Raw genomic sequence first — 27,011 nt, 5'->3', positions numbered from 1 at the left:
AAAACAGACCTATATACCAAACTGTAAAAGACTTTACCTGAGAGAGAATGAGAGAATGAGAGAGAGAGTGAGAGAGGGAGAGAGAGAGAGAGAGAGAGAGAGAGTAGGATTTTTACCCTCCAGGGCTAAATCAGGCATTAATAAGGATCACTTGGGCAGGCAGCTACATTATTTAAAGCAGTGGAAGGTGGAGGGAGTAGGAGTGGAGGATGGGACAATGCCATGACATGACCCGGGTCAACTATGCATTTAACATACACTGAGAGAGAGAGAGAGAGAGAGAGAGAGAGAGAATGTGTCAGCTAACAGAGCATTGAAACTCCATTACTCTGTTTTTATTCATTATTTGAAAATGCTGGCTGTACTTCACATTGTACATCTCATGCTGAATGGGTCGACAGAAAATCTATGTAAATGTTTGGAAAATTTCTTAATTTACACCCACAGATGTTATGATATACCGTCATAGCCAAAGATATTGGCATCCCTACTCTTCTTTCAGAAAATATACCATTTCACCAGGAAAATTGTTGGAATTACAAAAACTTTGGTTTTCCTGTGTTTATTATGTAATTAATGTTTTATTTTCCGCTGAGGGAAAAATCTAATTGGCTAATCCCACTCTGAAATCCAGAAATGGACCAGAAAATATTATTGGCACCTTTTAAAAATGGTAAAAAAAAATATTTAAAAAATTAAAATATTTTAATTATAATGATATGATGCTCCTTTCATTTGAATTGAAACTCACCTGTGGCAGTTAACAAGTAACTCACATGTGGCAGGTCACAGGTAACACATCTGTGGCAGGTAACAGGTAACACATCTGTGGCAGGTAACACATCTGTGGCAGGTAACAGGTAACTCATATATGACAGGTAACTCACATATGGCAGGTAACAGGTAACTTACATTTGACTTACCTGTTACATGCCACATATGAGTTACCTGTTACCTGACATATGTGCCAGGTAACAGGTAACTTACATGTGGCAGGCAACAGGTGACTCATCTGTGGCAGGTAACAGGTAACTCACATGCGGCTGGCAACAAGTAACTCACATGCAGCTGGCAACCGGTAACTCACATGTGGCAGGTAACAGGTAACTTGTTTGTGGCCGGTAACAGGTAACTTGTCTGTGGCTGTTAATGTGGCAGGCAACAGCAGGTAACAGGTAACTCACATGTGGCAGGTAACAGGTAACTCACATGTGGCTGGCAACAAGTAACTCACATGCAGCTGGCAACCGGTAACTCACATGTGGCAGGTAACAGGTAACTTGTTTGTGGCCGGTAACAGGTAACTTGTCTGTGGCTGTTAATGTGGCAGGCAACAGCAGGTAACAGGTAACTCACATGTGGCTGGCAACAGTGGGTAACAGGTATCTCATCTGTGGCAGGAAACAGGTAACGGCAGGTAACAGACAACACACATGTGGCAGGTAACGGGAAACTTGTGGCAGGTAATGGGTAACTCACATGTGGCAGGTAACAGGTAACTCATCTGTGGCAGGCAACAGCAGGTAACAAGTATCTCATTTGTGGCAAGCACCAGGTAATGGCAGGTAACAGGCAACTCATCAGTGGCAAGTAACAGGTAACTCACATGTGACAGGTCACGGGTAACTCACACGTGGCAGGTAATGGGTAACTCACATGTGACAGGTAATGGGTAACTCTTCTGTGGCAGGTACCAGCTGACTCACATGTGGCAGGTAACGGGTAACTCACATGTGGCAGGTAACTTGTAACTCACATGTGGCAGGAAATGGGTAACTCACCTATGGCTGGTAAAAGGTAACTCGCCTCTGGTTGATAACAAGCAACTCATTTGTTGTAGGTGATGTGCTAACAATTCAGAAATCACACTGCAGCCAGTTTAGTGGAGTACAGCTGGCTCAGTCTTTGTGTCTGTGCAGATCACACTGTGCATGGAGAAAAGACAGAAGAGCAAGCGATAATTTGAGTACAACAGTGTCAGCTCACACTCCATCTCCATCTGAATAAAATGGGATGCTGTAGTAGGACCACACTGCTGATACATAGACATATAATAAAGAGGACAAGACAATACTGGTTATGAACGGATGAGACCAAAAGAGAGTGTGTACAGAAAACAAAACAGGGCCTTCAAAGAAAAGAATACAGTTCTTGTGCTCAAACACGGAGGATGACATATTTTGTGGATGATTTCCTGCTTACTGCACTGGATGCCTTGAGTGTGTGGATGGCAACATGAAATGTAAAGACAACCAAAGAATTTTGGAATGCAGTGTATGGCTTGGTCACTGTTAGAGGTCATTAGTGTAGTTCACAATCCACTCAGAAATGTTTTAAAACAACTGTTGAGTTCTTTAGTGTTCAGCAATTCGTCCAACTCTAAATCCCATAGAGAGGTCTTTCTTCTGAACATTTCTGTGAGGATCTGATGAACTCCAGCCTTAAGAGCATTAATGAGGGCAGGTGCTGATGTTGGATGATTAATTCTGGATCAGAAGTGCCACTCTAGCTCATCACCATGGCATTCGATGTTGCCCCATCACTCCAGAAAACACAGTCCCTCTATTTCAAAGCTCAAGTCTTCTGCAAGATGACAGTATGCATGTTTACAGTAGCTATGGAGACACGGTTTCTTTTTGACTGGAGTGCATTTTATATTGTTATCGAACTGCTTTGAAACAGAAAACACCTGATTTGACCATTTGACCACTGCCATCAGCGAGAAAACAAAAGACGGATGAGATTTCACAAATTCACCTTGCATTTCCAGGCCTTGTTGAGCATCCATACTTGAAATCAACTCCTCACCTCAATCCTTCAGCATCTCCATCTCACAGCAGCGCCTTCTAATAACTCTGCCAAGCGCCGACAAACAAGTGTTATTAAGTGCTCCAGCTCAGAAGAGGCACGCACTTCAAAAAGCCCTCTCGTGTCTGTAGCAATCCTGGGCTGAGGGGAGATAAGCGGAGAGACACATGGAGAAAAATACAAGTATATAAATATATAAAAGAGAAAAGACATAAAAGGTTCCTCACAGTTCCTCGCAGAAGATTAAAGGAGATGATTTCTTGGCTGCCCTTAATGCACGTTTATGCCCAGGCATCGAAATAGATATTAATTACCAGCGCGTCTGGAAGAAATAGGCCAGAAAGAGCAGTGCTGCTTTGAAGCCAAAGCTAATCTTCAAAAGCCTCCCGATGCTATGATGTTGCATAAGGCAGTCGAGGATATTTTGACATAATGGGAACAAAATAAGTGGAGCTCACCGCTGTTTATGTAAATGTTGTGTTTTGTACACAGGATATTTAAAAAAAAAATACAGGTGAAAAAGAAGCGCTACGTACTTGCTCAGGTCCCTTAAAGAAAGGAGAGGATTATTAGAAAGTATTTACGATTAAAGTATTCCGCGTCTAACAAGGCAAGGATAAAACACTCCCACACCCCACACACACACACATTTGACAGACGCTAATTCTTTATATCATGCTGCATGTGTTGTGCAGATGCTGAGATCAATGTGCAGATGCAACAGCCACAAACAGTTCCCACTGAACTCTAAACTCTAAACCTACTTGACCCCAGTGTTCTAAATTTATATGAGTTAGAAACACATGCACATTGTGCTGAGCTGACTCTGACTTCATGCTTCAGAACCCAAGCAGCATGGCCGTAAAATCCACTGTATCTATTTAACTGTTACCTTTCTGTGCTTAAAGCCACTTATATAAAGAATGTCAAACAAATGTCCAGCTCCACTGTCTCACGGTCCTGAGGTCTGCCTCTAACTCGGGTCACTGTCAGTGAGGAGGGCGGTGTGTTCTCCCTGTGTCTGTGTGGGTTTCCTCCGGGTGCTCCGGTTTCCTCCTCCAGTCCAGTAACACAGATTGGTGGGTGGATTGGCTGTGTGAAACTGTCCACATGTATGGGTTTGTCTGGGAGTGACTGGTTATTCTGACTGGGATGTGTCCCTGACTTGTGACCAGTGATGTTGGGCATCAATAAATGAATTTCAATATAATGAAACTTAGCTAACACATACAGTATATTGCTGTCATGACAGAATCTTGCAACTGATGATACCTTTTTCCTCTGGTGAACATATCATGAGGTCTTTGTTATACTCTGTAAACTGTATGTCCACATTTTTGGGGACACTCCTAACGTGTGACTTCTGCTACATAAAAGGTACACCCATTACTTACACATACTATTCACACATCTTCTATAATCTCCATGAAAAAATACAACCAAAGTGCCAACATGGGCAAGTGGAATGAGAGACAGACAGAGAGACAGACAGGTTGACCCTGACCTGGATAAGCAGTTAGACAGTGAATTAATATATACAGTGACTTTCTCTTACCCAAGTTTCACATTTCAATGAGAAAAAAAAATCAATCATTAACTGAAGTGAATCAAGAGGAGGCAGAGGACAATATTGTAGAAAAGGTGAGACTTCAGTCAAGCTTTAATTGTGGAGAGCAATAAACAGAGGTAAAATTGCCATTGCAATATGTTCCATAGCTTGGGAGCTACTTAAACATGTCCGCGGTTTTGTCCCCTGTGTTCTGTTTTGTTTTGCTTCCTGGTTGTGTTCCCCCTGTCATGTGATCATCATGCCCTTTTGTTCCTTGTGGCACGTTTCCTGATTAGTTTCCATGTGTGTCTAGTTTTGTGTCGGTTTATAACCTGTGCCTTTTTTTTGGTTGTTTGCCATTTGTGCTTGTCTTGTGTTTGGTTTGTCTCCATTTCTTGTGAAGGCTTGTACTTTCTTAGTCTTCCTTGTTTCAGATTTTTTGAGTCTGTTTAGTGTTTGTCTCTTCACTTGTTTAGCTTTGTCCTGTGTTTTCCTTTGTCTACAGTCCTATAATGTTGCCACGTATCCCGAGTGTTTAGCAGAGTTCTGTGTTTGTTGTGTTATTAACTAGGGTGACCAGACGTCCTCTTTTACCCGGACATGTCCTCTTTTTTAGACTTAAAAAAATGTCCAGGTGGAATTTCACAAACGTCCGATTTTGTTTTTCTAGAGCTTACATAGAACTTCGAGAAGCGTTTCGTTCACAAACTAGTCCCGCCCTCCCCTACTCCGATTGGTTCACTTGAGTGAGAAGGGGGAGGGGTGAAGTAGCCTAAACTCTTCTGATTGGACGGTCTGACTGCAGAGCTACCGTTATTGGTCGATAACCTTCTCTGTAAACATTAAATTGGTCAGTCTGCACGTTAGTAGTCGTCCCCCCCTAACATGAGGTCAGTGGAACTGAAACAGGACCAAAGTGATGTGAGATGATTTTGTGGAGAGAGATATAATTCTAGCAGTTAATCTTTGGCTATACTGTGAAAGATGGATGGTTTTGTCTGGGATTCAAATAAAACATTTAGTTGCTGTACTCTAAAACCTAAGACATTGTTTCCCAGACAGGGATTAAATCTAGTTCTATGTCTTCGTTTTCAATTGAAAATCACAGTTCAGAATGCTGCGTAGTCCAAGGCTTGGCTTACTTCCTTTCTGGGAAACAAGACCTAAGTGTTCTCTGGAGTCATGAAGCTACTTCCTTTTGGGATGAGCTGGAATGGTGTCTGTGATCCAGACTGAATCACCTGGACCAGTAGCTGACCAATTTTTTTTCCCCATAAATCCTGACGTTTACTGGGACACAGTGTTGAAGTTTACAACTCTGTGATGATTCATATGGGCCATATTTCTATAAACATTAGTAAATGATATGGGACACATGAACCTCTGTAACGCTAGAGCTTCGAAGGATTCCTGAGTGTGTTGGAGCTCCTGCATGAGCACTGTGAATGGCTCGCTCTCGTCCAGTGAGGTCCGCTAATGACCCAGCAGGCTGGAGCTGACTCTAATTGGCCGCTTAAATGATTCTTCATTATCATAGGAGCTGCACATTGAGTCGAGGGGTTGCAGTGGAGCAGATTTATTGAGCCATTTCCCGTCCTCTGTCCACACCAAGCAGAAACGCCAGCAGTGACCCGAACAGCTCAGTGCTCTGAACTCAGCTCTGTGAAGTTTATCAGTGGGACATAGGGGAGCATCTGAATTTGGCTTCACATAAAGTGATGGTTATACAGCTCCAATTTACACAATGTCCCCCATCACCACCAATACACTTAGATGCCCAGAAGTTGTTTGTAGGACATCAGTCATTTTAAGGTGCACCCTTTGTGATGCTCAGACAGATGTTTAACAGCATGTGTACTCTCAGTAGGAAAGCAATGGCAATAGTTTGCCCTAGAGCAGCTGCATATGAGATTAAAGTCATAATGCCCAATGCCACTGTCAACCAGAGTCATATAAAGCCCTCAATACTGACTCAGGAGCAGTGCAACTGCATTTTCTGAAGTAATGGAGCATGATTCTGTGCTGCTGGGATGAGCTGTAGTGGAGTTTATGATCCAGAACTAATAATCCAACATCTGTAGCTGACCTGCAATCACATCCTCACAGCCATGTTCCATTACCTAGTGTAAAGCCTTCCCTGAAGAGAAGGGATGAAACTCTTTATTAATATCCTTGATTTCAGAAGCACACATCCACAAAATTGGGTCATAGACTGACTACGCCTCGTCCAGTGTGTGTTCCAGCCTGTTGCCCCTGGACCCACCATGACCCTGATCAAGATAAAGCACTTACAGAGGATGAGAGTACATAGAACAACAGGAAAAGGTGGTGTAATGTGCTGGTGAGTAAAGAAAAAGCATATAAGTCTATTTAAGATTTCAGCTTTCTCGCACTCGCTCACTACCCCAGCGTCTGTGTGCTTATTGACGAGGCTATGGCTCATTATAATCACATTAGAATGGCCTTGTGTTTCCCGGAGATAGCCTCTGACCTATTGATTCACACAGCACTCTCCCGATCGCTCGGCTCTCCGCGGGGAGCTCATGCGATTAGCAATGCTTAGCACTCTGAAAGAGGGGGGGAGGGAGGGAGGGATGTAAATAAAAAGTGGGTGGAAAGACAAAAGCCAGGCATGATGAAACCAGCGAGAGGAAGAGGGACATGAGGACAGAGCGAGGATAAGAATGAGAAACATCCGTCTCTCCACAGTCCTGGGTGTAAACACTTGTACATAGTAAACTGGTTAGGTCATTCTCTTCTTGTTTGTCTGGAGGTAGTAGTTTAAGTCGTGTGTGTGTTTGTATTAATCATTTTGTGGGGTCATGATGTGTCCAAGGTTAGGAAAAATATTAAAATATTTTGTTGTTTGCTGATCTTTTTGTCGCTAAAATTGAGCTGGGGGGGTATAGAGAAACTGTTGAGAATTCCCCTCAACCTCCCGCTCTCTTCTTCCCTCTCTCTCTCTCTCTGTGAGTAGGCAGGTGTCCTACAAAGAACAGATTAGGCAGATATGGAGAAGGACACTCTATGCTGAGAATTAAATGGAATCATAGCCTCTTCACCGTCCACTCGTAATCAGTCCAGGAGCCTCTCAGTATCTCCAATTCACATCGTATATACATACACACTCATTAATATTCATTCCCATTCAGCTTCCTCATCCTCACCATTCCAGGACAAGCTGAGATTCTGACCATCCTTGTCATTTTAGGACACTGGACAGTCAGAAAAGAGCTAAAATAGTGCCATGAGACAAGTACAATACTGAGAGATCATAACAAAATCACAGTACACTGACAGTATGCATTTTATATTGTAGAAGTTTGAACACCTGTCCTTAAACATCCATTACAGGTGTGTGGACAGATGTTCACCCAACATTTCTTCATGAAATCAAGGGCATTAATGGGTAGCATGCGCCTCTTTGCAGCAGTGACAGCCTGTACTCTACTGGATTAGTGGGTCGTGTATTGATGTTGGATGATTAGTTCTGGATCATAAACACCATTCCAACCCATCAGAGTACAGGTCATTTTTTTAATTTTACCCCTCTTTAAATCTTACTTTTGAGTGTTATCTTTACCTTGGAATTGATTTACAGGGGGTAGTGGTTAAAACGATCCTGATACATCATCAGAAAAACAGTAGTATTTAAGTGGCTAAGGCTTGCTACTGCCAGTCTGCAGTGATATCAGAAATGCTGCTGGACTTTAACATAGTTATATTTAGAGCATTAAATGCCTTTAAAAGTGTTTCGACAGTCCTGTATCATCACCTACTCCTAACTTTTGTGTTAAATGTTGCAGAAACCACAGGCGCTATGCTAATGCTAATGTATTTGCATCATCGTTTAAAGTGACACTGGAAATTCTGATACATTGACAGACTACTGTTGTATGCTTGTTATGAAGTAAATTAATGAATTGAATCAATGAAGAGACAATGTATTGAAACTACATTAAACTAAACTAATACAATGGTCCTCATTTTTAAAGGTGAAAAAATCATTTGTTTTTTTATTTGGTCTCCTGCTCAGCCATTATACTAGATATCCATAGCCCTTTGTTTGAAGAGCCCTGACCTTTGGACCTACCCCTCTTTCCCAAAAAGAACCGAGACACCCCTCACCCCAGGGAAAACAGAGGGGTAGGACTTAGTTTTAGCGCAAGTGGTGAAATGGGATTCAGCTTAAATGCATCACACAGAGCTGCATCACTACACAGAACAGAGTTCCACAGCCAAATGCTGGGGGCTTTTTGGCTCTCCAACATACATTTGTCATTGGACACCATGACCTCTTCACCTATGGCACAGAGGGACATTCAAACATTTGGAATTATGGTAAAATAAAGGAACAAGTGTTTCACATCTGGGCCTTCTCCCAAAATATATTTCATAACTCCATTTAGTTGGATTCCAAATTGATATTTTAAAAATATGATTGTAGATTCCTGTTCATAACATCATGTGCATGTATGGGGTCATATAACATGCTGTTTTTAAGTACCCTAAGATTAGATGAACTGCTGTGATGAACTGTGTTTGGGATTTACTCTGCAAAACAGGAGATGACTCAATGTTTGGGATAAAAAGAAACAAAAGAAAAGGAGAAGAAACCATACTTTTTGTGTACACGATGAACACACACACGCTCAGAAGCAGATTCAGCAGCATGCAACACTAGTCACAGCAGTAACTTTATTAGGGTTGGGTATTTTTGTCTCTCTCTCTCTCTCTCTCTCTCTCTCTCTCTCTCTCTTTCTCTCTCTCAAACATGCTTTGCCAGAATTGTGTTGTTTACCAATCACAAGGGACTCTGCCTCTTCCTGAACGCTGACATCAGCACTTTTAACCACAAACACACGCACTGCCGAGACTCATTGAGTTACATTACTTTTGTGAAGACGTGTCCTTAACCATAACAGCTACTTGCCTAACTATAACCATTAAGCTAACCCTAGACCTAACCATACACTAGCCTTAAAATGTCTTTACTTTAAGATTTAAGCTGTGGGGACCAGCCTATGGACGTAAGAGAAGTCCTCAGAATATGAGTGTGTGAACAGGTTTCAGTCCCCACAATGTGATATATACCTGGTATACACACATGCAGTCAGACATCATTTTGAACGGCACATACAGAGCCCAGCAGCACTCAGATCAGAAGGATCTGTGGGAATTGGAGGGCACCACAGTGGTTTGAATGAATAAATAATTAAATAAATACATACATAATTGAATAAATGCTTGACTGAGCAACGGTTCTGATTCAAGTCCAGAAAAGTCCCCGATTGCCAGCATTAAGATGGTTATGCTTATGATAATAATGGATCTCTCATTTCCTTGAGCCTATAAACCTCATGTTACTGATCGCAGCAAAAATACAATAATCAGAATTGATCAATAATGGAGCAGGATACTCTTTCTACATCCAGTGGTTAATCAGCCACAACTCATTTAGCTGAAGGCTTACTTTGACACCTTCAAAAGTTTTTATATTGCATTTGTGATACTGTATAATACCATAACATTACATGCATTAAATTTAATGACATAAAGAGTTTGTGTTGAAACACACGCAGAGTAGTTTTAATAGGATCAGTTTACAATGGCCACGGCCACCAGGGGTCTAAACAGATGCAATGAATAGCATAGCAGGAAATTTCATACTCATTAATAAACAAAACTGACCGGTTGGCAAGTGAACCTAAACAATTAAAAACACACACTTTTGGGGGCTAAAATGCACAGATGTTTACAAATTGCTCATTTATCCCCAAATTTGGAATTATTCTAGCAAGAAAATCATATTTTCTTGACAGTATACTTTCAATGCCATGACTTCAATGCTGCTTTTCAAGAACGTCTCTAAGATGATTCAGTTAATGGTGCCTTCATGTCAAAGCGCCATGATTTCTGAGCTATAGCTTCATGAGACAGCATGGGCAACAAGTGTGCTACTATTTCTATGAAACACAGCCAATATGTCAGGTTCTAAAATTTGTTCTAACTCTTCATAAAAAGTATGATTTATTCAAAGTGTAAAACATTTATGAAGTCATGCACTCTTTCTTTATATAAGTGGCACTTATAACTATTTGTAAGCAACATTATGGCCTTGAGCTAACATTAACTTTAATCAAATTCCAGCATGAATGCTAATCTAACACAACCCGAACCCTGATCTAACCCTGAACATAACGTTAACGGCTAATTCATGTTTACGCATTGAATCTACACCGGAAGCAATTCGTAGGTCTTACATAGCCATGTACCCTACATTGTACCTTATGCCGTAGCCTGACACACAAACTAAAAACAAGGACAAACACAGGAGTATTTATAATAGGACACAATGGGAAACACCTGGGCAATGAGACAAGTTAAGCAGACCTGTGACTAATCAAGTTGAGGCTAGGGCAGGGTAAAGAACGAAGCAGATGTCCCAAGTAACAGAGCACAAGGGACAAAATATAGAAAGAAATAAAAGCAGGATGAAAGTTATATTGGCCTGCAGTGGGATGAACATGGTTCAAGCTGAAGAGAGATAACTGAAGAAGTCTAGGAATATGAACTCAAGACTGCAGACAGAAGCAAATCCCTGGCAAGAGATTTCCTTAAAAATTGGTTTGGACGTCACAGAACAAATAACAAGGTGGAACCACATGAGGGAAATACAGATGCCTCTAAAAAAGACTTGACCCAGTGCCAGCTTTGTATTTGTTTCTTTACTGGCACTGCCCTACTCCCTAAATTGTGCACTTCAAAGATTATAATATGAATTATACTACAGCACTACACTGTGTACTGTGTAGGGTTTCAGTATTTGTGATTCATCCCTAGTGTTTTGGCAGTGTAACAAAAGACACACCAGAGCAGAGCAACAAAGACACACCAAAGCACAAGTATTAACACTCACAATAGCATAGGGCACCTTCACCTGTTATGGTTTAGACCAGGGGTAGGCAATCTCATCCAAAAAGGGCCGATGTGGCTGCTAGATTTTAGCCCATTCAGGCCAGAGCACACCTGACGTGACCTCCTGGTTGGTTGGAACAAAAAAAACAGCATTCACAATGACCCTTTGCAGATAAGAGTGTGCACCCCTGGTTAAGTAAAGGTTCTAAAATGTTTGAATCAGCAGGACTTTCTCCGGTGTAACACTCTCCCACAACAGTTTACAGCACTGTTTCTGTAATTATTCTGCAGATACACAACAGAAATTTCGTGTGGATTTGGTGAAGCAGTGCCAGAAGAGGACATGAGCTCTCTTATGAATAGCTTAGAAATGTTATCAACTTTTGGAGTCAAGTGAAAACAAGTCAAGTGGATTTGGTCATTTCAACCATTTCACAGTAAACAGTGAAAAGAAGCAACGTTCCTCCAGGACCAATGCGCTGCATAAAACAACTCATTTTTGGAGCTCAGGTTGAAACAAGTCCAGCTGGCTCATACAATCGACAAAAATACAACCGACAGCAAAACACAATACAATAAAACCAGACAGGGTGAGTTTGTAAACAATGATATAAGACTCGGCAAAAAGACATTTACGAGTAGAGTCTTTCAAATTAGAAAGGAATATAGTACGCCATCATTAAAGGAAAAACAAATATGCTGTTAACTTTCAGTGTAATTAAATATAACTGGAGTTTATTACGAAATGTGATATTGTAGAATGTTCCTACTGTTAATATAAATGTCAGCTGTTTTTTTTTTCTTAAATAGAAGTTGATTCTAAATTTCTATTCCAACACTGTCCATGGAAAGCTGTGCAGCACCTTTGATTATAAGCATTTGTAAGGGACATGGAGGTCAATAGAAAGAATTTAGAGAATTGACTCTTTATTATACTGTCCTATAAAACTAAAGAGCAGTTACTAAGGAATACTGACAAAATGCTTGCATTAGAACCTCACAAATGTATTAATCTACTAGTCTGTGATGATATCATTATGTCTTTTGCTTTCGTTTACATTATCAGTCTTTGACACTCTTATGTAAAGAGACTTCCAGATTAATCACGCTGCAGATGTAGACAAATTCAGCATTAGGAGTCTTGATGATTGAACCTTATGGATACAGTATTTTGGGAAACTTTGGGAATCAAATCCTAGTCTGCTTTTCTGATGGCAGCGGTGTTATTCACTTAAACATTTCATCCACCATTGGCACTGCTTTAAACTGCAGAGTTGGAGAAGTGTCAAGTCTGTGTTCAAGACTTCTGTTCTTCTCTGATGACTAAAAGGATGTTCTTTTCTTCTCCTTTCATATCCAGCTACTCCTCCACAGCATCTGTGTAAATTACAGCCTTGGGCTTTCACAAGAGCAGCCAAAAAAAAAAAAATTGCTCCCATTAATCCTTCACAGCAAGTTATTATTGGGTCATAATGGTCTGGAGTGAGCAAATTTCCACTCTTGATTTCTTTTAAGTCCCTAATAGGAAGGGGTCGTCTTGTTCTGTGTGTGTCAACCAGATCTGGATTTAGCTTGGTTTGTGTTGAGGACCTTTGTATTCAATACGAGTGACCAGTGAAAGAAAGCTCTCAATAGCTGAAGTGTGTAGACACGTTTACTCTGAAACAAAATGAATTAATATAAAGTGTGGCAAGGACTGACATGTCTGTAAGGATCTGATGGCAGTCACAAACATTAGGGAGGTCTGGTGCTTGTGTTGTTTGACTAGCTCTTGATCACAAAAATCACACCAACTAGCCCTCTACACTAAGTTTGGCATTGAATTAATTTTGTGTGTTTCATACACTGTAAAACATGTGCTCAGTCGGCTGCCCATCAGTCAGGTAGGAGGGTAAAAACACACTGCCCAAATGGCTATTGTATTAATTGTATGTTTTAGATTTATGGATTTAGCTACAATGTAAAGTGCAAACTGGGCTCACGCATGCAGTGATTAGGATCTCTCACACACACACTCGCACAGTGCACTTTCCTCCACCCTCCTCCTCTAAGCTGCAGTGCCTCTGCCCTGGAGCATTCTCCCCACCACTTGGTGTGATTGCGCCGTTTCTTTCTATTCTCTTCCTCTCAGGAAACTGATAAACTCCTGCCAGCAGAGACCAGTTCACCCAGAGCCATGCTCACTGCTTAGCACTTTAGTACACTTTAATCCTCCCTTCCTCTCTCTATATTTCTCTATATATACAGCAAGTTCAGGGTCACGGTGGGTCGGGAGCCTACGCAGAATCACTGGGTGCAAGGCAGGAACACACCCTGGAGGGGGCGCCAGTCTTTCACAGGGTGACACACACTCACACATTCACTCACACACACACACACATGTACGGACACTTTTGAGTCGCCAATCCACCTACCAACATGTGTTTTTGGACTGTGGGAAGAAACTGGAGCACCCGGAGGAAACCCGCGCAGACACAGGGAGAACACACCACACTCCTCACAGACAGTCACCCGGAGGAAACCCACGCAGACACAGGGAGAACACACCACACTCCTCACAGACAGTCACCCGGAGGAAACCCATGCAGACACAGGGAGAACACACCACACTCCTCACAGACAGTCACCCGGAGGAAACACACGCAGACACAGGGAGAACACACCACACTCCTCACAGACGGTCACCCGGAGGAAACCCACGCAGACACAGAGAGAACACACCACACTCCTCACAGACGGTCACCCGGAGGAAACACACGCAGACACAGGGAGAACACACCACACTCCTCACAGACGGTCACCCGGAGGAAACCCACACAGACACAGGGAGAACACACCACACTCCTCACAGACGGTCACCCGGAGGAAACACACGCAGACACAGGGAGAACACACCACACTCCTCACAGACGGTCACCCGGAGGAAACCCACACAGACACAGGGAGAACACACCACACTCCTCACAGACGGTCACCCGGAGGAAACCCACACAGACACAGGGAGAACACACCACACTCCTCACAGACAGTCACCCGGAGGAAACACACGCAGACACAGGGAGAACACACCACACTCCTCACAGACAGTCACCCGGAGGAAACCCACACAGACACAGGGAGAACACACCACACTCCTCACAGACAGTCACCCGGAGGAAACACACGCAGACACAGGGAGAACACACCACACTCCTCACAGACAGTCACCCGGAGGAAACCCACACAGACACAGGGAGAACACACCACACTCCTCACAGACAGTCACCCGGAGGAAACACACGCAGACACAGGGAGAACACACCACACTCCTCACAGACAGTCACCCGGAGGAAACACACACAGACACAGAGAAAACACACCACACTCCTCACAGACAGTCACCCGGAGGAAACCCACGCAGACACAGGGAGAACACACCACACTCCTCACAGACAGTCACCCGAAGGAAACACACGCAGACACAGGGAGAACACACCACACTCCTCACAGACAGTCACCCGGAGGAAACACACGCAGACACAGGGAGAACACACCACACTCCTCACAGACAGTCACCCGGAGGAAACACACGCAGACACAGGGAGAACACACCACACTCCTCACAGACAGTCACCCGGAGGAAACCCACACAGACACAGGGAGAACACACCACACTCCTCACAGACAGTCACCCGGAGGAAACACACGCAGACACAGGGAGAACACACCACACTCCTCACAGACAGTCACCCGGAGGAAACACACACAGACACAGAGAAAACACACCACACTCCTCACAGACAGTCACCCGGAGGAAACCCACGCAGACACAGGGAGAACACACCACACTCCTCACAGACAGTCACCCGAAGGAAACACACGCAGACACAGGGAGAACACACCACACTCCTCACAGACAGTCACCCGGAGGAAACACACGCAGACACAGGGAGAACACACCACACTCCTCACAGACAGTCACCCGGAGGAAACACACGCAGACACAGGGAGAACACACCACACTCCTCACAAACAGTCACCCGGAGGAAACCCACGCAGACACAGGGAGAACACACCACACTCCTCAAAAACAGTCACCCGGAGCGGCACTTGAACCCACAACCTGCAGATCTCTGGAGCTGTGTGACAGAGACACTACAGTGTGTTGTAGTATATAAATATTTGCTGGCTCTGGTACTTGAAGACTTGTGTAACACAGCTTCAGTTGTAGTCTTTTTTTCTCTTTAAATGATAGGATTAAAGTTCCAAACTGAATTGAAATAATCTGCTCTGGGATCTTTATATTTGCATGAAGAGAGAGAGAGTTTTTTCTGTTTCTGTTTATCCTGAGCTGCACTCATTATATTCATCTCTCATTGGGCCTTCAGTGTTTTTATTCTCTCTCTCTCTCTCTCTCTCTCTCTCTCTCTCTATCTCTCTCTCTCCTTCGTAGGTGTAATTAACAGCAGTGTTTTATCTGTCAGTGATGACTGTGGATAAAGCTCTAAAATTTAGTTTGCTCTGAGAGGACCTTTAATGAGCTGACCTCCCTAAGAAGAAGAGACTAAAAAGTGTGTGTGTGTGTGTGTGTTCCTTGCACCTGTGTTTTTTATTTGAATTGATACCATCTCAATCTTGTTAAAGGCAGATGAAAACAGATTAAAATTCTCTCTCTCTCTCTCTCTCTCTCTCTCTCTCTCTCTCTCTCTCTCTCTCTCTCCTACACTCCCTTTCTCTCTGTCACATAGGGGCTTTTTTTATGGACGAGGGGAAAAGGGGAGTTCCATCTGCTGGTTAAAAATACCACTGAGGTCAAAAACACTCCAGAAGTCTTGTGTAAACAGGACGCACAGAGAATACAACAGAGCCCCACACCAATTTCTAATGGCCGCTGTTTTCTTGTGTTGTCATACTTTCCCTCAAGCAGCTCTTGGCTGTGTGCGCTCCCTGAGAGCCTGTGAGATTTATGAGGTCATATGTCACCCATTTAACAATTAAGGATTGACACTAAATTTAGAGTTATGCCGGAATTTACAGCCACCACCTGCTCCAGTCCCAATGAGCTTTCCATGAAAGAGTGTGGAACATGGTGCGTGCGAAATGCCAATGGAGAGAGAGAGAGAGAGAGAGAGAGAGAGAGAGAGAGATGGATGAGAGAAAATTAAGAGAGACAGGGAAAGAGAAAACAGGAGAGAGAAAGAAAAACGGGTGAATAAAAAACAGTGAAATAGAGAGAGAGAGAGAGTGGGGGGAGTGGGAGTTAAAGTAAGAGAAAAACAATAAGAAAATAGAGTGAGAGAGAGAGAAGTGGGAGTGAAAGTAATAGAAAAACAGAAGACGAAAACAGAGAGAAGTGAATGAGAGAAAATTAACAGATAAAGAGAAAGAGAAAACAAGAGAAGGAGAAAAACGGGAGAGAGAGAGAGAGAGAGAGAGAGAGAGAGAGAGAGAGAGAATAGGGGGTTGTTTGTGTTGCTTCAGCACTAATCCCTATGAATCCCTGTGTAGTCATCAGGCCCAATGCTGAAGCGGTTCAAGGAGGGCGAAAGGTCACTAGGTTCAGGGTTTATTTGTGTTGGAAAGATTTAATGGTCAGCTCATGGTAGGAGTAGAAGGAGTGAGTGAGTGCAGTGCAGAGCTACCCTTTATTTACAAATGAATTCACAAAACTAAATGCTCTGTGTACATAAAATGTGGTCAGTTTTAATGTGGGTATTTTAAACAGTCTGAGAAAGCCTGTCACGATCATTGCTAAACAATTTCACATTTTTAATGAATGATTATCAAAAATCATAATGCAAACTCGATCAGCTTGTTATTATTATTATTGACTATGTGACATTATTATACAGACAGAGTGCTCTCAGTGGTGCCTCAGCCATTTAAGGTCAAACTCTCTATGCCCAGTACCAAGCGTTGGACTTAGGGTTATTACACCCCTCAGCATTGTGCTGTAGGGCAGTGGTACTGAGTTCTCTGGAGTGGCTTTTGTTACCCAAAACCAATCATCCAACAGCAGTAAAGTAACTCATTAATGCCTCTCATAGCTGAAGGAAATGAAATCACAGCAGGGTTCCAGAGTCTGGTGTAAAGCATTCACAGAAGCTGCAAAAATGGGTTAAAAAATCTCAATTTCGTATAATCCAGAGGCTGTAAACTTTCAGCCATGTTCTGTTTATATCTGTAGCTCTCATTACTAAAGTCAAAAATACAAAAGACAAATGTCTGAATTCTTCTTATGGCTAAGCCAAACACTGGACCGCACACTGGAATGAATCACCAAACACATCCATCACATGTCGTCAAACACAAGCACACTGAGATTATCTTGCACTTAACGACATAACTGAGCTGCTGAGTCAGCACTCTGAGCAGCCACTCTGAGCGCGCTCTGAAGTGAGGGCCCGGGCGGCAGTTGTTTATCTCTGCAGGATGTTAGTCAGGCCCCTGGAGGCAAGGCTAGGGAGCAGGCATGTCTGCAGACGCCTTCATGAGGGGTCTTTGGTTCCATAAATTTGACTCACAGCCCTGGAGGCTCTAGAGGCATCAATTTTGACTGGAAGATGCGTGAGGAAATTTACTGTGTCCGTGCTAAAGACCATGAAGACCCTCGTCTTGGTGCTTTGCTTGTTGCTGTTTGTAGGCTCTTGCACACAGAGCCTGCGTCACTGTTAGCAGTAGCCAAAGGTGCTAAATAAAAAGTAAAGTAAAAAAAAAACATGTTCATGAATGGAATTATAAAACCGTTTTTAAACACCTGAGATGACAAAACACATTTCTTTGTAGTACCTGAGTGTGGCCATTTTACAATGGATTTAGTGCACAATCTCTGACACATCCAATCACTAGGTGCCCACATATCAATAATATGAAGGAGGATAATGGAATATAATGGTTTCATCCCAGTTATGTGCTTTAAACTTATACTCTACAGAATGAAATAAACTTAAAGGTGATTTTCAAGATTTTAATTAATGAATGGTATAATATTATTATTTTTTAAATATTAAAATTAAATTAATTAAAATTAAATGAATATTAAAATTCTAAGGATGGCTCCTCACCATTTGTTGCTTTCCACTCTGAGTGTCTGAGCGCTAGAAACTGACTAGAAACAGCCTGTTATACTAGGCTTTCTCTCTCTCTCTCTCTCTCTCTCTCTCTCTCTCTCTCTCTCTCTCTCTCTCTCTCTCTCTCTCTCTCTCTCTCACAGCAGAGCACAGGCATCTGGAGTTGAAATGTTGAAAAGCATCAACCAAGATGAGGATATTGCTCTATTCCATCTCCATAGTTAGAAATTGTTGACTATTTTTGCTGTTTTGGATTAATTAAGGTGGAATATCTCCAGATTTGGGAGCTGGCTAACTGCATTACTGAATGAGCTACAAATCGAAAGAGTTTTGAGTTACAAATGATTTAAAACCGACAGATATGTTAAACTTCAACCGCGTGCAAAAAACTGTTGGTTTTGTTTTCCCTCAATACATTCATTATCTGTAACCCTTATCCAATTCAGGGTCACGGTGGGTCCAGAGCCTACCTGGAATCATTGGGCACAAGGTGGGAACACACCCTGGAGGGGGCTCCGGTCCTTCACAGGGCAACACACACTCACACCTACGGACACTTTTGAGTCGCCAATCCATCTACCAACGTGTGTTTTTGGACCAGAAACCGGAGCACCCGGAGGAAACCCACACAGACAGAACACACCACACTCCTCACAGACAGTCACCCAGAGCGGGAATCGAACCCACAACCTCCAGGTCCCTGGAGCTGTGTGACTGTGACATTACCTGCTGCACCACCGTGCCGCCCTTCCCTCAAACATACCATTCCAAAATAAAAAACACAGAGCTTCACAAGGACAGTCGTGTCTATCATAAACCATATTCAAAAATGGAAACTTCTCATTATTGTTACTACTACACACTCAAACACTAATTAGTTTTTAGTGTAATATTGGGATGCTCCTTTAGTCCCATGTCAAGCTAAGAATGACTGAAATGTTGGTTGAGGTCCTCTCCTACAATGTTCCTGAGTACACACAATTGGTAATAATGACCTGTAGTAACTTATGAAGCTGAAAAATCCCTGAGGTGCACTCCAGAACCTTCACCCTGAGCTGGCCACCAATCTGCTCCTTATTAGCTGCCTAGATTCTCCTCTTAGCTTCTTCAGTCCTCTCCAGATTGGCTGTGTAATAAGAATCTCGCTCTTTCCTGGTTGACCCCTCGTTTTGACCCCTGCGCTAACTCGCTAAGCGCTAATTTCATTAGCGGGTGAGAGGTCATGCTACCTGTGCTCCTTGGGCCTCTGCTTGAATCGGGTACTGTGTAACACTAGGTGTCCATTTACACCCTGCTGTCTCTGTGGCTAATGACTTCTCTAAGGGTCACTGGAATGAGTCAAGGGTCAGGGCCCAGAGCTGGGAAAGGCAAGCTATGAAGGTGGACACAGATGGCAAAACAGTGATCCAAATGCTAAACCGATGATGGTGGAAGCAGTGAGGTGGGGTTTGTTTTCGCTGAATGAGTGGGTGTTTGTGTGTTGGTTTGAGTGGAAAAAGTTGCACGCAAATGGCATTTCGAGCTTTATATGAAGGGACATCGGTAAACACAGCTGAACTGGAGACTTTGCAGAGGGGTCCTCTAGGTCCTGGCCATGACTGAAGTGTTTGAGTGTGTCCATATTCAGGAGGCTAAGGATAATGAGAGTGAATGATGATGGTATACTTCAGCAAAAGAGAACTATCCTTGAAGAAGACTCTCAGAGTGGAGAAGGGAAAATTTCTCCACGTGTTTTTAAACTTCCCATAACAATTTGCTCTTATGATTCAAGAACAAATATAAATAAATACATAAATAAATAAACAAACTACACCCTCTCCCCACCATTGGAAAATTAGGGACATATTTGGTCATGAGAATGCACTTAAGCTTAGCTAGGCTAGCCTTAGTGAATTAGCTGGCTAAGGACATATCATGCTGCAACAAGAGCATAGTGTAAATAAGCATTGAGAACAACAACTGTGTTAAAGGTGCTGTCTATGATTCCATACACTTTTTATTAAATGTTTTTTACATAAAATGTGAGAAAAAAGTGAATGTTTTCTCACTGTTTGCAGTCAGCCCTGGCTCAGTAAATGGGAATCAAATTAAGTGGCTCCAAAATATTGAGCACCAAAATATTCCAGCCAATCAGCAACAAAGGGTTCATGCTGTGCACAGGACAGCAAAGGGGGAGGGGCAGGGATAGTTAAACTTATAGGCATTAGCCCTATTCACATGGGATTTGTTTTAATTGGAAATGGGCTAATGTAATTATTATCGTAGTATCTCTGTGAATTTTGTGCTGTCCAGAGTGTGCATTCTCATTTCAGTAAAGAATCCAGAGCCTAATACCTAGTGTATAAATTAATTAAATAAAAAATGTATGAACACCAACCACTAAAAATAACACCAGGTTATAAGCTATTCTGTTATATCCCATAATAAAAAAAAAATCACAGGTTTTCTAAAGAATGGAGGCATTGGAAGTGGCATATAACGATGTACGTAATGTATGGCACCAATCAGACGTGTCATTCAAGTATGTGGCATACATGAGGTTTTGAAAGACGAACCACACTCAAATCCACAAAACGAGTTAAAGGACCACTTACAGTAACAACAATGTGTGAATAGAATATCCACCCTCTCTGTTTTTTTATAGCAAGATATTATCCAGTGTGAATCTATCATAAACATTATTGAGGCCCTGTGGTAAAATGACATATTACCCCAGCTCACCTCATGAAACGTATCCCATATAAATAGGTCTATTGTCAAGAAGAGGTGGCTGAGAAACCGAATCTGGAGGAGTTTGGACGCTGGAGAGGGCTGAGAACATTGAAAGGCATGAATAGGGATGAGGATGTTGCCATGTCCCTACTCCATAGGTGGGTAAAACTGATTTTTTATTATTTTTTTATTTTTTATTTTTATTTTTTTTTATTTTTTTTTTGCTGGTTTATGACATGATGCGGTGACATGCAGTTACACTGTTTAAGGTGGAACTGACTTGAAAATCACGGGACCATAACTAACTTTGTATAAAAGTAGACACATATTGAGAATGCTACAAAATTACACAGATAAAGTTGCAAATGATTTCTGTTGTAATTCATCCATCCATCCATCCATCCATCCATTATCTGTAAGCGCTTATCCAGTGGAATCATTGGGCGCAAAGCGGGAATACACCCTGGAGGGGGCGCCAGTCCAAACACACACACATTCACTCACACACTCACACCTACGGACACTTTTGAGTCATCAATCAAAGAGAGTTTGTTTTATTATGTGAATATGAGAAGATTCATAGACAGAGCCTTTAAGCTTCAGGTTGAAAGTAAGATCCATGTATTTTCCTCTTTCTTTTTTTTTTAGCAAGCTAAATATGTAAAGTAACGATGTTACATCATCAGTTAAGTATAACTGATTAAATAAAGCCCAGATTAAACTGAAGCCATAGCTATGGAGACCAGGGAAGCATATGTTCCTTCAGCTAGGCCCTGTAGCTTTTTCCAACTGCTCATGAAAGTCCAAGAATTCCACTGGGAGTGCTAAAAGCGTAATTAATCTTGCACCTCTGTAATAAGGTGCGCCATATTTGAACTACAGTGAACTCAAAGACATGGAATGCTAGCATCCTTGTGCCTTTCTTCCTCCAAACTGAAGTGGGCTGCTGTATCCTGAGGCCGGCTACTGTGTGAGCTTAGCTAAACTGTGCTAGCTGCTATCATAAATAGTTAGATCATCGGTTTTTATTGTTATAGCTTTTTTCTGAAGTAATTTTAAGTAGGGTTTTTAAAATCTCACAACCTAACAGGCCAAACATAGTCTTTGGGCTATAGAGCAGAAGAAAGGAAGGGTGTGGAGCAACTGTTCTCTTGGCCCATCATGGTTTCAACAGTGTTGTATTTAGCTAACAGTCTCCCTCTCAAAGCCTCCGAAAGGGTGAAATGGTACCAGGTGTTTAAAAGAACACAGCTGGGAACTTTGGATTAGTGTGGACATGTTCTGGAAGTCTGTGGAAGTGGGTGAGAGGAGGCTGTCAGATCATGGTTCATCGCTTCTTCCCAGAACCATAAATGTCCCTCACAGCAGGTGTGTAAACACTACTGCTCTTTCTCTAGGTCTGTCAGAGCTGGTAGCAGAGCTGTGGTCTCGGCCTCACTGTTGTGTGTGGGGAACTTTCTCTCTGGGTAAAGTGCTGATGTAGGCTCTTTGTTTGTTTGTTTTTTACCTCTGGAATCATGTTAACATTTAAAATGAGCTGATCATGGAAATTATATTTTATTGCTTCCTTTTGATTACCTATCATTCCCCAGACTGATGTCAGACACAGGGAGAACACACCACACTCCTCACAGACAGTCACCCGGAGGAAACCCACGCAGACACAGGGAGAACACACCACACTCCTCACAGACAGTCACCCGGAGGAAACCCACGCAGACACAGGGAGAACACACCACACTCCTCACAGACAGTCACCCGGAGGAAACCCACGCAGACACAGGGAGAACACACCACACTCCTCACAGACAGTCACCCGGAGGAAACCCACGCAGACACAGGGAGAACACACCACACTCCTCACAGACAGTCACCCGGAGGAAACCCACGCAGACACAGGGAGAACACACCACACTCCTCACAGACAGTCACCCGGAGGAAACCCACGCAGACACAGGGAGAACACACCACACTCCTCACAGACAGTCACCCGGAGGAAACCCACGCAGACACAGGGAGAACACACCACACTCCTCACAGACAGTCACCCGGAGGAAACCCATGCAGACACAGGGAGAACACACCACACTCCTCACAGACAGTCACCCGGAGGAAACCCACACAGACACAGGGAGAACACACCACACTCCTCACAGACAGTCATGACAAACTTGTATTGGCACCGAACTGGAGGTCAGATATAACCAGCAGTATTGGCAGCGGTGTCTGTGTTGTGGGAACACTGCATGTAGCAGTGATGTCCATAGCACATTCTGACACCTGTTTATTGTAGTATAAAAATTTATGTGAAACATATAACAAGTCTCATTAATAAAGTTAAAACCAGCACTGTTCTATTAAAACTGAAAAAATATATATAAAATATAAATTTCAACTGAGTTTGGACTGTCAAACTAAGAACAACTTGTTTTATCTCATGAGCTGACAGCCAACAAAAATGCCTCTTTGTTGTTGTGCTCTTGTTTTAAGAGCTTTTTCCAACCTGATGTTGTCACAAAGCAGCTTTACAGAAACTGGGAATTAAAACAAAATTTAAATCAATATCCCCAGGTGAGCAAGTCAAAGACGACAATGGCAACGAAAAGCTCCCAAGAGGGACCTCATCCTCCTCTGGTCAAACAAATTATAAACAATAGAGTTGTAAATTAAAATTGCAGGTAGAAGCAGCCTTGGAGTCTGTGTAGATCATGGAGGACTATAGTAAAGGTCTGTGCTGAATCAGTTCCATCAAATATCCAGGAGCTGCTGCATGGGGACAACAGGGGCCACAGATGTGGGGTTAATGTACGGAGTGGAGTGGATACTGGGAATGGAGGGCTGATATCTGGTCTCAAGGCAGATGAACAGGACTATACAACAGTCAGCCTTCAATCAGTGTCCCCTGGACAGGAGGGTGACTTGAACTTGAAGGGAGTAGAGAGGTGCCATTAGTTCAGTTTGTATTTATGAATTATAGAGAATATGACTATTGTCAGAGTGTGGCCAGGGACTCTGGTAGATCTACATCAGCCAAACTAAAAGAAGAGAACCAGCAGGTCACACAGACATGAGGGCACCCTCAAACACTGGCATCCCCCTGCTCCCCTGTTAAACAGTGTGTGGATTGGTAGTCCCCAAATTAACATGTGCATGCCCTGAACAAATGGTTATTTACAATACGTCCCCTTAAATACAGAATGTAATCTCCCCTATAAATCAAGAACATAACTCTACAGCACCGAAGCTCAGAGACACTTAGTGAAGGTCGGAGCTGGGCCGAGTGCTTCACATCCTGTCGTGTTCCCACTCGGTTGTACTGAAGTGTACAGGTTATAGGTCAGGGTAGAGGGATGAGATTCTGCTCACAGTGGGAGTGAAGTCCTCTGCCCAGTGTTCATGTTCTCTAAACAATGAGCCACAGTGCTGATGTAAGAGGCTGGATTTTGGCACTGTTTCTCATGAGCGATGGCCAAAGTGCTGCTCTGAAAAGAAAGTTTCTCTCAAGGTTTTTGTGGACGTTCCTGTTTCAATAAACCACTAAATGACTTCCAGTCGCACATTGCTATTCCATATGAGCAGCTTGTTTTCTCAGGACGCCCCAGAGTGTCTGAGGTGAGTTTGGGTAGAGGAATGTCTGAGCATTTCCAGTCACAATGCCGGGTCTATGTTCATTCAAGCAAAACCGAGGTTAAACTGTGTAACAGTTTGTGTAACAGACACAACTAGAGGGGAGAAAAAATAACAGTGCAAATCCAGTTAAAACAGGAGGGTAGAAGGACGAAAAATGAGGTAAAACAGACCTCCTGTGTGCCACGCTTGACGCTCCTGCTTGCTTGGGGGTGAGATGTGTGTGGCTCACTCTCATTTAAAGGAAACATGTGCTTTATAGACAGAGTGATAATGGCACACCCCAGGGAACTGTGTTGTCTTGTGGAAAAGGGGCGGTCACCTTAAAAGAAGTAGTAGGGGGTATCATTATCATGTGATATCTGAATATTTTAAAGAAACAGTACATGCACCTGTGCATTGCCCTGTGAAGGACTGGTGCCCCCTCCAGGGTGTGTTCCCACCTTGTGCCCAATGATTCCAGGTAGGCTCAGGACCCACCGCGACCCTGAACTGGATTACAGTAGGGTTACAGATAACGAATGAATGAGTACATGCACGATAGGTTCTACCTGGTTATGTAAATAAGCCTCATATTTGTTTACTGATCTTTGTTCTTCTTTTAGCGGCATGGTGGAGCAGCAGGTTAGTGTCACAGTCACACAGCTCCAGGGACCTGGAGGTTGTGGGTTCGATTCCCGCTCTGGGTGACTGTCTGTGAGGAGTTGATGTGTTCTCCGCGTGGGTTTCCTCCGGGTGACAGTCTGTGAGGAATTTGGTGTGTTCTCCCTGTGTCTACGTGGGTTTCCTCCAGGTGCTCCGGTTTCCTCCCACAGTCCAAAAACACACGTTGGTAGGTGGATTGGAGACTCAAAAGTGTCCATAGGTGTGAATGTGTGTGTGTGAATTGGATAAGGGTTACAGTGAATGAATGAATCTTCTTCTTTTTGTCTGTTTTTTGGCACAGACCATGATTTTCCAGACTGTTCCATCTGACACATTCAATTATTTAACTAACACACACACGTGAGTTTAAGGCTTTACACGTAATCATTAATAATACATGTTAATAAACATTAAATATAAATGTGTATTTTTAATTAATGTTAAAAAAATAAATGTTTTTATGTTAATACACATTAAAAATATGAATGTGCATATATATATTTAATCTTCACTGGAGCCCATCTGTTGCTATGCATGATCTGTTTTAGCAACCCTGTATTTCTTCAGCATTAGTCAGTGTGTGATCACAGAATATTGACTAGGGTATTGGAGGTGGTGGACTTCTGTAAACTGAACAAAACTCCAGCAACACAGCTGTGTCTGATACACTTGTACCACATGCTCACAGACACACACACACACTATACACTACTATACTGTTTAATGCTTGTTTTGAAGTAAAAGCCTAAAGCTTTGTCCTATGCCTCTGTCCCAACAGGAATTGAGAAACCCTGCCCCTAGGCAAAACACAAGGGTAGGGCTATCCCTGTGTTCCATATTTAATGTTGGAGCTGGGAATGATGTCACATCCGAGCGGACCATGTTCCAGTTAAACATTGAAAGAAAATGTATTTTCATTCTTAGCTTGTTGATAACAGCACATTATTTGATATTTTGCACATCCAAACACCGCAGAAACACATAACAACTACTCTGTTAAACATGTCGCGTGGGCAGCCATCTTGAATTCTGAAGCCAGGGTTGCTGAGGCTCTCCCTCAGCATTCCAGATAAAATTGTGGGGGCATTCCAGATAAGTTTTCTTCTTGGAACTTGGAAATTTCAACATCTGAATTTAAATGGAATACAGCATGTGTGGAAAGAGCATGAGGTGGAATGGGATTGGGCCAAAGTGGTCAGTGAGGGGTAGAACATGGCTGTTGTTTTCTTTGAAGTGGACGGTGATTGGCAGAATAAGGTAATTGTTTCTAATAAATTGGCCAGTGAGTGTAAAGTGTGTACATGGTGTGAAGCTCTAGGCTAACAGTGGATAAATATTACTGAATGCTATTAGCTCTGTTAAAATGAGCTGATGTTGACCTGTGGAAAAAAAGAGAAAGAGAAGATGAGAAGAATGAGTGCGCTTCATTGTTTTGTGTATGTCTGTTTTGCTCTATGCTGCCTTAATAAGACACACACTTTATAATTACAGATTTCTAAAGCTTGTTCTTACCTCCAGTAACATCAGGCCATTACTGCACTTGGTATTAATAAAAACAGCGTAATTAAGTCAGAGGAAAAAATGATTACAAGCCAATTAATGGCTTTAAAGTCTGACTTGGATATCTTCTCTTTTCTCAGCTGAATTAAAAGCGTCTTCCTCGCCATGGAAGGAAGGTTGGACAATGTTCACTCATCACTAAA

The sequence above is a fragment of the Hoplias malabaricus genome, chromosome 6 (assembly GCF_029633855.1).
Source record: "Hoplias malabaricus isolate fHopMal1 chromosome 6, fHopMal1.hap1, whole genome shotgun sequence".
Taxonomy (NCBI): Eukaryota; Metazoa; Chordata; class Actinopteri; order Characiformes; family Erythrinidae; genus Hoplias; species Hoplias malabaricus.
The sequence above is the reverse complement of the archived record's forward strand: the minus strand, read 5'-3'. Positions refer to the sequence as shown.